This window comes from Dicentrarchus labrax, unplaced genomic scaffold, assembly GCF_905237075.1.
Source record: "Dicentrarchus labrax unplaced genomic scaffold, dlabrax2021, whole genome shotgun sequence".
NCBI lineage: Eukaryota > Metazoa > Chordata > Actinopteri > Moronidae > Dicentrarchus > Dicentrarchus labrax.
Window position 1 is genome coordinate 19,688,177 of NW_026136705.1, and position 16,787 is coordinate 19,704,963.

Sequence of the window (16,787 nt, forward strand, 5' to 3'; positions counted from 1 at the left end):
GGAGAGAGTGAGCGAGCGAGGGAAACAGTAAAAGAAAAACACAGAAGGTCACTCTTGCCAGTAAGTTTTACAACAGAGCCGTGACTCTCTTCTCAGGAATCCGTTCCCCCTGTTGCACAACAACCGGGAAATAATGGAATGAGAGACAGACAGATGAGGGTGGAGTTATCCTCCCCTCCTTGCCTCCCTCTCTCCCTCTCTGCCTCTCTCTGGCTGTTGTGCGGTTAAAAAGGGAGAGTAAGGGCACATTCAAGTTTTCGCCGCGATTGAAGGATCACTTTTTCCCTCTTCCCCTCGGTGGAGTGTGGGGGGAATGGAGCAGGGGGCAGAGGGGTGTGTCAGAGCACAGATGGGCTCTATTTTGATTATGGAGCGTTTGTTGTTATGGGAGACGGAAGGAGGGGAGGGGCCACGTGGTGCGTGTGTCTATATAAGACTTGCACTTAAACTCCAAAGAGCCTGGTCATCCCATGGCCCAGGCTGGTCCAGACACTTCCAAAGTTGACCAACTCTGTCTTCAGCTTCTCCCACTGACAACTCTCCTTCTCTGGAATAATGCTGTGATTGCAAGATATTCAGCAGAGGACTTGAGATCTCAATACCTGACTTACAACTTTTGGATTTATATGCATTTGTTTTGCAGTTATTCACCATTGTTTTTTGTTTTTGTCATCGTAATCTGCATTGTTCCGATCCCAACAAAGGGAAGATGCTGAAGACAGAAGGACTGTGGCGTAGTTTGGATTCTTAAACCGATTTTTCACATCTCTGTTAAACTGAATTGATATTAATATCAATCTGTTTAAGTCTACGCATGAGTGCATATGTTTGTGGGTGCGCTTGCGCCATTAAATTTGGTATGCTGGTGCGTGTGGATGTGATGTAACTTCATGTTGGATGTTTTCCAGAAGTATGGCATGTGTCCAGTATCACATGGGGATTTAGCCATGCCTCTCTGCTTCCTGTGTTTGTTTGTGTGTGTGTGTGTTGTTGTGTTTGTCAGTGACTGGGCGTACATGTGTGTCTGTATAGTTTGCAGAAGAAAAGAAAGTACTCTCATGATGTGAGAGCTGGTTAGATATGCAGTGTGTTTGACGTCTGTGATGTGTGTTGACATGTGAACGAGGGACCAGAGGGAGTATATTTAGCGTTGTCAGTTGAATTGCTATTTAAAGAACAGAAAAGGCAGAGAAAGTCAGTTAATATCATATAATGACATAAAACTACACAGTGAAGACATCTGTGGTGCAGTTTTAGTGTGATATCTAGGCCCAAACAACTGGCAGTGTGTGTTTATGTGTGGGTGTGTGTCTGCATATTTCTTTCCTCCATATGGGTGTGATTTGGTCATTTGTTATTCCATGCTTGCATACTCACACACTTCTGGTTTTCTTCTACTTTGTGGTTTTCTTGTTTGTGTGGACAAAGTGTACTTTGGCTCGGCCAAAGCCTTTTCTGGTTTTTGCTCTCATCCAGTCATCATGCATATCATGCATTCTCTCTATCTGTCCCTCTCACTGATTTCAGACATGTGGCATGTTGTTGGCCCTGTCACCTGGAAAAACATCCTGTTAACCAGCAGTCAACATCTGATCTGTGACTGTCCACGCGACTTGTTCAGCGTGTGTGTTTCTACTTCACTCTAGTACCAGATGTAAATATGTTCGTAGGTTGTGCCCATTGTTGTAAACTGAGGAGGCACAGAGGTGAACTGAGGACACGGCTAAAGCCGTCTGAAGTTAGGGCAGCGGCCGTTTGATGTATGATGTCATCTGCAGTCGTTTGTCTGCCTGTGTGCTTTACTGGACTGTTTTAGAGGCCGTGGCTGGGCCCTGGCAAGAAGAGCTGTGGTTTGGCTGTTCTTAGAGGTGCCTTACTGACACTACTGGGGTAAATATTAGTCATCATGACCATGGAGGAGGACTCGGGTAGAGTCTGCATAAAACCGAAAGAGGGAGAGAGAGAGGTATGTCTTGGATCACATATCCAAAAAATGTGAACACTGTTGTGCAATCATGTTTGGTTTCAGACAATTATTAAGAGGTTTGGAGGGTGAAAAGGGGACAATACAATAATTCCATCAACAGCCTTTGCTGTGCATGTGTAGCTGAATGATATTGGTAGAGGAATATGCGGACAAAAGAAAGTGAGAAGATTTTTGGAGCGTTCAAAACTAAACAAAAATAATAATCAAATAGCTACTGTAGTTATTAAAGTCATAAAACTTTGTTGGGTGTTCACTTACGCCAGCCTTTCTCAGCTTTGCACTGGGACCTAAAGGGCATCACATGAGATTTAGACAGGGTCTAAGACTGATATAGTAATATTCACTTGTTATTAAAGATGTATAAGTTTCGTCATTCGTATTAATTATATCATTTTGAGCCACAGCCATTATCAATTCGACAAGATTGAGGAATCCAAAGCAATAACAGTAGACCTCTTCAGTGTAGTTTGTAATGTAGTTTGACCTGCAGTGATACCTGTGTGTGTGAGAGAGAGAGAGAGACAGTAAGAGGGAGAGAGAAAGATAACTCTACTTCTCAGCCCTGAACAGTAAGAGTTTATGTGCTGTTATTTGTCTGTCAGCACATGAGCTTTTACGGTGCAGGGAGGCAGAGGATAAACAACTGTTGATTTAACTTATCTTTCTTTTCTTTTCTTTTCTTTTCTTTTATTTAGTCAGTAGATAGAAAACATATTGCCATTTTGTACAATCATGGACAAAGAAGAGGTTGCGTGGCAGAAATGCGATGGTCAGTGACGCAGTGAAGAGAAAATAGTTTCTCTCCACAAACTTCTGTAAATATTAATTTAGTAGGCCTACATTTTGCAGTACGTGGTGACAGAATTATGGTGCCTCGTATAATTGTACCATTTTTTTAAGTGATAAGAAAAATGCCAGCAGTCCACATTGTAAAGCAGTTTACATGGTTTAATTACGCTATGAATGAAAAACTAATGTGACTGCGGTGCAGCCATGCCCTACGTGCTGACTTCTTACTTAACTCATTAAAACTCCAACTGTCTAGGATATCTGAAAGTCTAGACAGCTGCCACACATAATTTATATGAGAACTCTACCTTTCTCTCATGCTGGAATCTGGAGTCACTTAAACAGTATTTGTCTTGTTTTAACCAACTTTTATACTCAGACCTTAACACCACCATCTGTCATATCAGTTACAAACAGTGAGAAAGGAACACACCAAAGACAGACATCAACAAAACACTGGCAAATGTTTGAGTTTTATTTTATTTTATTAAATCAGGCCTATTTTGCTCTAAAATGCTTCAACTTTGGAAAAAAAAAAAAACTTTAGTACCACTATTATCAGCAGAGGACACAAACTAATCTTTACCTGTAGAGGGCAGCATAACTCTGGATATGATAGAGTAGTGCTTAAGGAAAAGTGGACCAAGAGCTAGTCCATTCTTTGTGTGTATATGTGTTTGTTGTGAGCATACGGTGTGTGTCTGTATCTGCATTTGCGCATGCACACGTGGGTTCGCCCACCTGTATAAGACACAGTGTGTGAATTGTGTCTGCCTGCAGGTTACAGCACTGCCCACTGGGAATTCCTGGCTGTGCCGCTTTGAAGTGAGGCTGCTCTAGTCTGATAAATAGAGAGAGGAACAGGTGTTGGAGCTGGCTGACTCATCTGTTGCATGTGCTCTTTGCATTCATTACTGTACTCAATGATCATACCATAAAGAAACATATTATGCCTAATAAAGTAAAGTGAAAAGCAGTATGTGTCACTATGTGTCATTAAACTTTATTTGCTGTGTATTATTGTGGTTTTACATAGAATTACAACACTATGTAATAATACAATTTTTAAAAATACAGTAATTTTGGTATCTTATCAGGGGGGTCACACACAAATTTGCAACTGCTGCTCTAGACAGCAGTGTACGTGGATGAGTGAACCACTTCTGACCTACTTCCTAAACAAGAATTTCAACAGATAAATAAATTAATTAATTGATTATTAGTTACAACTTAACTTTACGTAGTTCTTTTTTCTTTCCTGAAGACACCTGCCCCTAACGACCATGGCTGTAGACTGTTACCATGGTGCTATTGCTAGAGTAACAATCTAAAGCCACGGTCGCCATGGAGACAGCAGGGTGGAGGAGGAGGAGCTGGAGTTGGCATGGTAACTGGAAAACCGCAAGGTCTCATTGGTTTGAGTGTGGATATTACGCACTTACATGGTGTAGGACTCCCCCAATGCAAGCCCACACAGGTTTCCTTTCTGAGCAGGAGCAAAGAGACTGACATACATAGCTTCAGCCTTCAAGTCAAACATTTCAAAAGTACTGAACAATATTTCCATGGCCTCAGCATGTCCATGTTGTCTTCAGTGTGGCGTTTGGTGCTTTACCAGGCTTCAGTAGCCATGACTGTAGACTGTTACTGTACTGTGACACTGTATAAGCAGTAAGCAGTCTAAAGCCAAGGTGCTGATGCAATGGCCAAGTTAGGAGACTGAAGAACAAACACCACGCTTGTGGAAAACCTGCACCAGCAAAAAGAGAAGAGGATATAGGTGTAACATTGCCAGAATGAAACTTGACACAATTCCCAAGAGGCAGTGGCTGATCAATACAACCAGGGGCATCCCAGTGACATAAATAGTTATCACGAAAAGACTACACTAAGTAGAATGGAGGCTGGAAACTACTGATGCTACTTTAACCATCCTGGTAATATTTCTGTTAGTTGGGCCTTTAGGTGTATTTGTAGCACAATCTGTGCCTCATTATTAGTTATTCATTATTCAATATAAAATAACAAGTTGCTGACTCAAATTTGAGGTGAAGACTAGCTTTTACTGCTATGCCCTGAACTGGTACAGAATACATACATACACACTGGTGAAGCGTTAATGAAATATTACAAAGAGTCCAATGAGCAGTCCTGTGCTATTTGTATGATATAGTAATACATTAATTCTCAATTTTTGTCTCCTACCATCTACTCAGGGACTGATTTACTTGGGAATATAATTCTGTAGCTGACAGAGAAGCAACAGGACCAAGACTTCGAAACAAAGTATTAATAACACTAGGGTTGCAAACTGTAATTTTTTTACAGATGACACCATTATTTATGTCAATGTTTCAACAAGTGAGTAGTTTCAACATCTGTAAAGTCAAGAAATATTTAATAAGGATATAGGATATATTATATGTAATTTTGTAATAAAATTAATAAAATGTCAACAATCATCCAGTTCATTAGAGCCAAGAAAGCTTTATACACATTTATTTATAAACTCTTGCCAAGATTGGGATTTGGCATCACCATCACCCACCCACTGTTTCCCATGCCTCTGACCCAGTTAGTGTTTACACGTTTTTTGCGAAAGCATAGATTAACAAAGCGGAGGGACAACAAGAACGATGGGGAGAGATCTGGTAAACTGTTTGACTATTTTGATATCATGAAAGAAAGAACTTTGTAGGATTGTCTTGTCACTGGCTACGATATCTTCAAGTAGCCCTAAACACGTCGCTGTTGAATAAGAATTTCAGAATATTCACCATTGACAAATAACTAAATAAAACTCAAAACAACTTGAACCAACTTTCCCTCTTTCTTACCCTCAATATCGTTAAGCTGCTGTGTTTGTGGCTCTTTAATGTGGAGATGTACCTGATTATGAGACTTATCTCCTCTCAGTGACTGGCAGGCCAAGTACATGGGACATTGCAAAGCTATGCAATCATGGTACAACTCACTCTGTTAGAAATACGAAAGTTATACACAACCACAGCCAATCAAATCTGCCTAGCAAGAAAAGTAATTATAAAAAGGCCATCAGTATTTCACTTTTTGGAGGATATTTCACTTACAAGGCTTAATTTAGTTTCCTATCAGTTCACAGCATTGTTTCTTGGCAAGCACATATGCTGTTTAAATAGACTCAGAGGTTTGTTTCTGCAACAGGTTCTCTTTCCTCTCTGTTTCAGCACTACGACGCTGGGACAGCGACACAGCGGAGCTGTCCGCGGTGCTGAACTGGACGACAGCGACAACAGAGAGGTAACTTCAAAGTCTCATTTTACAGCCGATTTTAAAGACTCAAACATTATAAATCTTACTTTAATGGGACATCTAAAGCTACCAGTGTGCGTTTTAATCCTTAAACATATATTCCAATCTATAAAATGTAACTCTTCATGACATATTGTAGCGCCCTAGTTTCTCTGAACCGCTCACCGACCACACGCTCTGCAGTCTCTGCTCTCATTACCGAGGAGATGTCGGTCAGGTGACCGAGCACCGTCACGCGTCCCTCGGTTCTCCACAAGTCACATGCCCGAGGGTACGGGCGTATGACGTCATGTCGCGAGCGAACCAATCGGCTCTCGTCCCATTCTACCGCCTGGCTTATCAGAGCGCGTGGGCAGCGGCTTGGTCTGGCTCGGTTTCCATGGCACCGGGGAGAAACCGCTTCGACCGTGTTGACTTGACGATGCGTGCGGATCCCTCCTGTAAAAACACTGACGGGTTCATAAAAGAAGTGAGCCATGAACTTGAGCCTGGACTGTGGTGGATTTGCACTCTTGTCTTTTTCTATATAAATCCGCCCCAATAGGAACAAAGTCTTCATTACTTCTCAAGACCTGAAGATATAGCATTCAGCATGAGGAGGACTTTACTTAAACGATGCTCTAACAGATGTTTAATCTATTCAACACCTCTCTCTCTCTCCCTCTCTCTCTCTCTCCCTCTCTCTCTCTCTCTCCCTCTCTCTCTCTCTCTTTGTTGTCTCTGTTGTTTGTATATATATATACTTGTTATATATGTATATATAGTTATAGATATATATATAGATATCAGATATCTGATTAAAGTCACTGCAACAGTTCAGTGCCACAACAACGAGTTGTGAATGAACAAGGGGTTTCATTGACTCGCTCCACCCACTCCTCCCTCGTGTTGTCCGTGCACGAACCCCTCACATTGCGCATTCACACCCACGCGCACGCCAGAGAATCCACACTGCAGTGCGCGCGTGTGTGTGTGTGTGTGTGCGCGCGCGATGCCTTTAAAAGGGTTATAGTAGGTGAATGCGTATCATCTGCAAAGTGCGCAAGAATGACGCAGGGCTGACTTCACTGGCTGACGACGTCACAGAACTGACACTGAAAAAAAAAAAAAAAAAAAGTTAAAGGAAACGCCGACCGGAAGTGCATGAAGGGGAGCGAGAGAGGAGGAGGAGGAGGAGGAGGAGGGTGAGGGTGAGGGTGAGGCGGGGGCGAGGAGTGTACCGCCACACCGGAAGAAAGTGATGGCTATAATGTCATCACTATCACCGGAAACCTCCCGGTGCCACGCGCTCCCGAGAATGAAGAGGGGTTTGTTGAGGAACACTCCCCCCCCCAACCCACCCACACACACACACACACACACACACTGGGGCACAGGAGACGTGTGTGCGCTTCTATGTCTGTGCACGTGTCGGTGTACATTGCACGGAGGCATTTGCACATCTCACACCGGATAGCCTCCAGAGGAACCAGTGCTACCTGTATGACAGGTGAACATAAATAACCAACACAGTGATTATATATATATATATACATATATATATATATATGTATATATATATCATACTGTATATGTATATGTGTGTATATATAAATATATATTAGAACAGAGTCTATACAAAATACACATTTTAAAGGCGATTTCTGAGATATCAGGCATTCTCTGTTTTCTCAGGTGGCAGGCTGACTGCTGCCCACATGGGAGAGAAAATGAGTCACACTGCAGCAACTTCCAACCGGAGAGTCAAGATGAGAATAATGTCATTCAAAGCAGACCATTAGGGTTTTTTAAGGGGACTGACCCGTCCAGTGCAACCTCTCCCTAGGTATCACTTAACCCATATAAGGGTTTATTTTCTCCTCCCAAGATTTGGATAAAGTAACACACACAATCTGGTCCGTAAAAACAGGAATTTAACTTACCTCAAGTCAAAGTTCCCTGTGTTGTCATCGCTGCGGCTCTCCTCGCTGTGGAAATATGTCTGTCCTATCTCTAAACTCGCTGTCTTCATCAGTCATTTTCTGTCAGCGCAACAAAAAAAAAAAAAAAAAAGAAAGAAAGAAATCTGTGCCACGCTGTCTTCGCGCACAGACGCCGTCGTCCCTCTTCTCCAAAGTCGCTTCCCATACAGACCGGGCTCTCCCATCAACCGTAGGCTTTTTATAGAGATCCCGTAGTAACTAGTAGAGGGACCGGGGGAGGGAGGAGGAGGGAGGGAGGGGAGGGAGGAGGGAGGAGGGAGCGAGGGAGGTGTGGGGGGGCTCATTCAAAGATTCACCTACACATGTACGTGCGTATCCCACGTCACTGAACGGAGTGCAGCTATTTATAAAGGGGAGGAAAAGTATAGCCTGAATCACCGTGCAGGTCTTCAGAAGGAAGGATGAAAATAGCATGTTTGTTGTGTACGAGCTTTTTACACCGAGATGTCAAATATTAAAAGATCCAACGAGAGAAATTCGTGTCACATAAAGACATTTATAGAGTCTCGGAGGTACTCATTAGTGAGTTGTATCGTATTTCCATCTCCCAATATTGCTATAATTGCCTATTTATTACATAATTATGTGTTGTTCAATTTCGCAGGGGATGCATTTCAGATTCTTCATTGTCTATTTTTTTTCTGCCTAGAGGATTCGCAAAACATGCTGTCATTTCTTCTGTCAGAGGATTCATCTGTTGCTTTCGGTGACAGTATTGTGTTCGGTTCAAATGTGAGGAGTCGAGAAATGTTACACCCGTCCGTTTACAATCAATCAGATGATCATAAAACAATGGCACAGGTTCAGCTCTCTCTCTCTCTCTCTCTCTCTCGATGCAGTCTATTTATTGGAGATTATGAAGAGAGACAAATTGTTTTGTTGGGGGGGGAATACTTTCTAAAGCTCACACTTACATTGCGATGAGCTAAATCGTGATGTTTAGATTAGGCGATGAATCACTGCAGCTGCCTGCATAGAGTGACTGAAAATGTTTGCTGCAGTGCACTAATTTTTATTATATATATATATATATATATATATATATATATATATATATATATATATATATATATTGATGTATAACAATGATTCAGATATCTAACCCAGGTTCCAGGTAGAGATGTGACAGGAGTCGTGCCTAACTCCATCCTCGACACTGTTGAACTCACAAAACGTTCAGGGAGATTTGGGGGAGACCCTCGTGCGTAAAGAAGTGTGTCAGACAGGCGTAGGCGTGTGCAATGAGAGACTCCTGTAAATTAGACGCACTTTGGACACACAGGACTAAAATGTGCCCATTGAGTTAAGAAAGCGCATGAGAGGCGCGCCACACATGGTTGAAGGTGAAGCGAAAACGTACATGCCCGTTCAGGGGAGGGCAGGGCAGAAGTATGATCTGTCTCCTACACAACCCGCCTCCACACGCCTCCTTCATCCAGACTTTATTGAATAAATTAGAGATGATTTCCCTCTTAATCACTGTGGATTTTAAAAGAAACTTCTGCCAGGCCTCTCCTTTGATGCTTTATGATTTAAAATTAATCAGATGCCAAAGGTGAGGGCATAGACCTACAGCAGCAAGTGTAGAATAAAAACTCTCCTTAATGAACTGAACAGCCGGGAGACAGCCTAGGATATGCTGTTTGAGTTTGTCCTCCTTCAACACTGCCATTGCTTCTTCCTGTGTGCCCCCCCCTCTCTCTCTCTCTGTGTATGTGTTTCTCAAGGTTATTAATGTCACTCTCATTGAGCCTCAACCTTCACCCATGGAGAGGCTACCAGAACTCCAAAAACCAGTGAATCCAGAGTTTCCTGAGCTTGTAGATTAATTTTTAACCTTGAGAACACATATCTGTATTCAAATATTCAATACACAAGGTTCATTTACTTCACTTTCCCCGTTGGTTTCAGCTGCATCCCACAGCATTTCTTCAGTGAATAGAAAGTCTTTAACCAGGTGTGAATGGATGGTCGGGAAAAGATCAACCATATCCAACAACAGAGATTATCCTAGAGGGAATAGAAAGGGTTACAATCTCCCTCATATAGCATGACCTGTATCAAGTGACTGAGGTTCTGTACTGGTGATGGATTTCATTCAATGAAGAAGATCATGGGATGTGGTCAAAGCCTAAGTTTGAGATTTGATTTTTACCACAGTCCAGAGTCGGTCTGAAGCTGATTGTTCCTGCTGAATGGGGAATGGAGAAGTAATATCACAGTCATGAACTATAAGCCCACAGGGTTATCAATGGACTTACCCCAATAGGAGCACCCAATGACAGGTGGAGGAAGTTGTCATTGCAATTCAAGAGCAAACCACCCTCAGAGTTTTGCCTGGATGAAGATTTATTTTATTTTAAACACCAAGATACATGGGGCATCCCGGTGCTTAACATACTGTAACATACTGTAACATACCCCGTTTGATTCCCACTAGAAACCTTTGTTGCATGTCACACCCCCTCTCTCTCTCTCTCTCTCTCTCTCTCTCTCTCTCTCTCTCTCTCTCTTAACATCACCTGTGGATAGTTCTAACCATTTTGAAGGTTATTTTCTTATATTATGGGCAGTTAAGACATGTAAGACACTTGAATTGTTACATAATTTACACTTTGTAGCATCACAATAATTACGTCTCTGGATTTTGAGAAATGTATCGATTTTGTCCTGAATCGTCACATATATAGAGGTAGTTTGTTGCCGCGTGTCTCTAACTAGAGATCTATGATCCTTTGCTTGCGCTGATGTTTGAAGGATGACGCAATATGAATAGATGTATTGACCGCTGCTTACGCCAACCATTACTTTAAAATCTAGTATCCCCACTAGAGGCAGCCCACTGGGATGTATGCTCATCACTTAACAGTAGTCTGATAAGAAATCCGGACAGCAATACACCCACAGATGTTATTCAGTCCAGTATAGCATTTTGGTCATATTTTTTCTCCTCTTTTAGAGTAAACTTGCCTCAGATATTACAGCAGAAGAGGAGGAGTGTGAATCTCTCAGCCTCAGGCCTCAGAACTGTAGAATCTCCACTTACTGCAAACAAACAGCAATATAAATGTGCTGACGTGTGGTGGAGGGTAAGCATTGTGCAAGTGTGTGTACACAAGCATACACAATCCATTTTCGTCATATGCAAGTGTGTGTGGTGGCTGAATGATTGAAATTGTGTGAATGAAGAAGTTCCTCACTTACTCCCTCCTTAATCTTACGCTAGCTCTCATTACTGGCTCCATAGCGCCATAAACACACACACACACACACACACACACACACACACACACACACACACACACACACACACACACACACACACTGACTCAAACATTCTTGTCTTTTCCATATTTTTAATTTCATCATGCTGATACTGTATTCAGTTTGTTGCTTCTTGTTTTGATTCCAAGCAATCAGCCCACAGGCCGTCCGTCTACAACTCATATTCAATATTCACCTTATATCTCATGGCTTGATTGTCAATCAGGATGCATATTATTTCCTGTTCAAATCTCTTATCTTTCTGTCATGCCCAGTTGTTGGCTCTCTTTTTATCTCCTCATCTGTATTCCAAACAGAGAATGCAGTCAGATAAAGAAAGAAAAAAAAGACTCATCCCTCCCATACACTCTTCTCTCTCCTCACAACCGCCTACCTTGCCTTCCCACCTCCCCTTCTCCCATTCTGACTCATACTGAAATCCCAGTGAGCCTCCTCTCTCTCTCCCCCCTCCCCACACCCCCCGTCCCCACCCCTCCGCTCTCATTTGTGTTTTCTCTCCCTTTGATTGCCAAGCTGGCTCAAACGCAATGAGCTGGGCGAGAGAGAATGAGCAAATGAACAAGATAGAGAGGGAGAGAGGAGCGGAGGGATGGAGACAGGGAGGGAGAGGAGGAGGAAGACTGTGCTGCCAAAACGTGCCCGTAATGAGGATTCTGTCAAATGAGAGCTGAGGAGGAGCAGTGTGTGTGTGTGTGTGTGTGTGTGTGTGTGTGTGTGTGTGTGGCACTGGTGGTGGTGGTGGTGGTGGGGGTGTGTGTGTCAGAGTGAGATGGAGGTTTGGAAAGAGTGGGTGTATATTAGTGAAACCCCTCTCGCCCCCACGTCGTTCCCTCCACTGTCTCTGTGCTCTTCTTGCCTACAAGATTTGTGAGATTGCAAACCTACGCACACACACAGCAGCAACTCCACATCCACCCACTCTCTCTCTCTCTCACACACACACACACACACACACACACACACACACACACACACACACACACACACACCTAAGCAAAGACAGATATTGTGAACCCGTGTATCTACTCAGAAACTTTGAATATGTGTGTCTTTTTAATGTTGTTTGACGGAGGGGGAGGAAGAAACATGTAATGGTAGATGTACTCCCTCAGTGACATGTGTTCCTCAGCCATTGGGGCCAATTAAATGGTTCTGGCAAAATTGACTTACCTGAGATGGCATGACGAGGTTATTACCATGATTTCATTACATTTACAGAGCAGCTGTGGCAGAGGATGCCTAGACGGGCTGTCCTTTTGCAAAGTCATATGCTGTCTCTCATCTGCTGTAACTCCAACAGTGACTCACATGCAACTTCACAACATTATGCCAAAGTCATATGCTGCATGTAATTAACGTGCAATGCCAGCTGTATGTGTGTGTGTGTGTGTATGTGTGCAAGCGTGGGCAGTCATTTGTGCATGTGCGCATGTGTTGGAGGGGGTTGTCAGTGTTAGAGTGAGTGAGAGCATCTGTTTGCATGAGTTCAGCATGGGGATCATTGGAATTCTCAGTGTAGATCACATGAATATATGGGTGTTATAGGCATATGTGTGTGTATTTATGTGTCAAAGCCCACACCATGCCCTAATATCATGTGTACTGCACATACATAGCCTAGAGAAAATTAAGCAGGAGTTTCCTAGTAAGTGAATGTCTCAAAATCAGTCATTACAAACTTAAAATGTATTTCAGTATTAACGCCGCTTTCCAGGGAGTCCTGGATACATACATGAACAGTCAGTTAAAACATAACATTTAAAAGCCTGTAGACTGAGTTCCTATATATCCCTTCTAACAGTGTCCGGACATAATACTGGAGGCTAAACACTGCAGTCTTGGCAAACATTGTTCAAATGCATAGAACTTTATTGTGAAGATCCCAACCAAAGTTTCAAAAGATACCAAATATGTCAGGCTGATGGATAAGTGCAGTCATTAAAAACATTTGGAGTTTGAATATTTTACTCAGCTTCAGTAAAGAGTTGGAGCAAGCTAATACAGACTACTGTATGGGATACTGTGGAATAGGATGATTTTAACAACCCTGAAGCTACTTAAATGTTATATTTTATACAAGACGACTATTAGCCATGTAAATATATAGTGGTGTAATAGCATCATGAGCAGACACTGAGAGTTTTGGTGAGTTTTATTTCGCTGTGTCCAGTTTGACTAAACTTACAATATTATGATGATGTGCAAGGTAAAATGACTGTTTTTCTGGTTAAACAAAAGGTCCATCTTTGTAGGGATCCTTTCCACAATGCTGTCGGACACTTAGAATGACAATCTGAGCCGGTGTGGAAAAGACAATAACTTTTAGTGGATGTACTTTTGTCCCCAAGGATTAGCAACACTGCTGTCATTGCCGCCTGTTTCACAAATATTTATTTATTTCTGCCGATCCGGCATTGGCCGATTGTTGGAAAGAAAGACGGTTTTGGTGGGTTTTATTTAGTTTCCGTCCAGTTCTGTCCAAGTGTGTTAATTATCTGTGAGGTAAAATGACTGGTTGTGTGAATGGAGTCTGGTGGTTCACAGGGCCCAGATGCTGGTGCTCTAGTGCAACATCTAGTGGCAGTGAATTCCGTATACACTACCTTTAAGGGGAAGCATAGTCAGGAGAAAATAAGTTTTGATCCTTGATTAACTTTTTTAATGAATATTTTGTTGAATGAGGTCATGAAATGCAGTCAACAGCTTCCACCGCTACAATCTGTGTTACAGTCTCGACTTTAAAATTCTCTATTTTGTGTTTGGCTCTGTTCATTGACACATCACTCCGTGTACTCTATCTTATATTGTCACTTTGCTCATTCCTCCCCTGTCACTCCCTACATCTCTTTTTTGTGAATTATACATTAAAACCAGTTGAAATGGATATACTCCAAACATCTAGTGCCAGCAAATATGCGTCACACAAGCCTCTGGCCTCAGACTCTCTTTTTCTGTCTTTCTGTCTGTCTCTCCTACACACGCTGTTCTGTCTCTCTCACTACTTGAAATCCCATTTCAATCGTCTAACTTTCATCTCCTTGTCATTTTCATTCTCTTTTACTTGTTACCCGTTTTTCAACCCCAGCGTTATCATTCTGCTCCATCCTCAAACCACAATGTCCCGTTCTTGTCTCCACCTTTCTCTGCTGACTGTATTCCCCCATCTGTCCTCCTCCTCCTCCACTCCAGTCATCTCTAAAAGTCATCTCCTCCCACCTCCCAGTGTCCCAGTGGGGGGAGAGAGAGAGATAGACATAAAGAGAAAGGGAGAGAGAGAAAATGAGATGGGGGCAGGAGAGATCGAGATATGATTGGGCTGGAGGAACCCCCTGGTGTCAGAAATTCACCTGCAAAAACTCCCTGCTTCCCCCGCTTTTTCTCATCTGTATTCACAGTCTCTCCTCTCCTCCTGCATCATGCCTCCTCACCTCTCTCCCTCGCTTCCTCTTTCTCTCCGTCTCCCTCCTTCCCTCCCTCCCTCTCCCCACCTCCCTGCCTCCCCCTCTCTGTCCTTCTGTGTCTCTTATCATCCTGCATTGCTCCACCTGCACTGTGGTGCAGCACTGACAATCAGAACTCTGCACACATACACACACGCACGGAGGCACACAAAGCACACACACTTACAGACTCTTTCTCTCTCTCTATCTCTCTCTCTCTCTCTCTCTCTCTCTCTCCACACACACACACACACACACACACACACACACACATACACACACACACAGGGAGACACACGCCCACCACTTCCGGCAGCCCCCCCTCCCTCTCTCACACCTCTCCACTGCAGACACGAAACATTCTACAACCCCTGGTGTGCCAGTGCTTCATCAAGAGACACTGCCAGCACTACATCAAAACTGTATTCTGCATTCACATTGTTAATACCACATAAAAATGACTATAATAACAAAATGAAAAACAGAGGAAGTGTTAATGATGAATGAATAAAAGGATGATAATGAGGATAAATAATGATAATAATTATAATCAGTGTGTCATCTTAATTTAACCTTTGTTTGTATTGCACCTTTTTTTCAAGTGCTTTTAAATACTGTGCAATATTATCTTCATTAATAAATTGATAGGAAAATGACACTTTGAAATAAGCAGAAAATAAAATAAATACAGAAATAAAGACATAGTCTATAAAATTGTCTAATTAGTCTGGTTCTTGCTGTCTGTATCTTCTCTCTCTGCTGCCTGCCTGTTTATGCTTTGGGAGTATACTGTAGTAGCTAAGTTAGACTGAAGTAACCTCTATTAGTGTACAAAGTAATCTACACACACTTGAGTATGTGTAGACATTCCTGATTACTATGCCAACGTGAGCCAAGCACCTTGGATGAATAATTTAGTCACATGATGAAGGAATGCGTGTGTGGAAAAAGAGGCGGTTTGGCTCTAGAAGAAGAATCATGTTTATAGGAAGGACAAGAGACTCTGGCCCTTTAATTTGGTGTTGCTAGGGAAATGAAGCTGTTTACTCTAGCATCAGCATCAGCGATGATGTCTGCATGAACTCTCCATGTATTCCTCCTCATAAGCACATACGTGCATGCACGCATTACCCAGTCTTACTGTGTATGTTTCTGTCATTTGTTTCAGCAATTCCTCTCCACACCCCCTCGTGCAATTGGTCAGTTCACATCAATGTCATGAGTGGAGGAAAAGAAAGGAAAGATATGACGAGGAAGATATGTTGCACCACGTTAATATATATTACTTAGATGGAAAACAAAAGTAAATGAGAGAAAGTTCGTTGTTGGACCAATCCGAAGGTTTGGACAACAGGAAAGTTGAGCTAAAAATGAGAATAAGAAATCAGTCCTGACATCTAGTGGATATTGTGTGGAACTGAGAATGTGTATCTATGTAGAATATCTGTCTGTCTATTTCTTTATATAATGTGCAGACCTTTAAGCCCCCTTTCCCCAGGCCTCATATGTAGGTCAAGGCCTACTTAAGTATTACATAACACATTTTAGAATGGCTCAAAAAGTAACAGAAAATGTTTAGAAAAGCTATAAACTAAAGTGTAAATCATTTAAAAAATAACCATGAGCCTAAATAGAAAGGTAATAAGGGGTGTTATAATGAAAACAACTGAGCTTGGTGCAAGATTGGAAAACTGAGTGAAATCCTTAGCAAATTATCAAAATGATCAAATAACATATCTATGTATGCATAAAGAGATTTAGTAGAAAGATATCCCTGTTAGTTAATCTGCTCTCTATAAAATTATACTATATATTTTTTTTACTAAAAAAGATTTCTGGTAGAACAGGTAGCAAAAAATCCATACTATATATTTTTTGACTACATATTTTGAAAAATAAAATATTATTGAATACAATAGACAAGAGCCAACAAAAGAACAACCTAAAAGAAAATAAAGATCACACTGAAAGGTCCAATCAAATAAACAAATATACATAAACATTAATAAAATA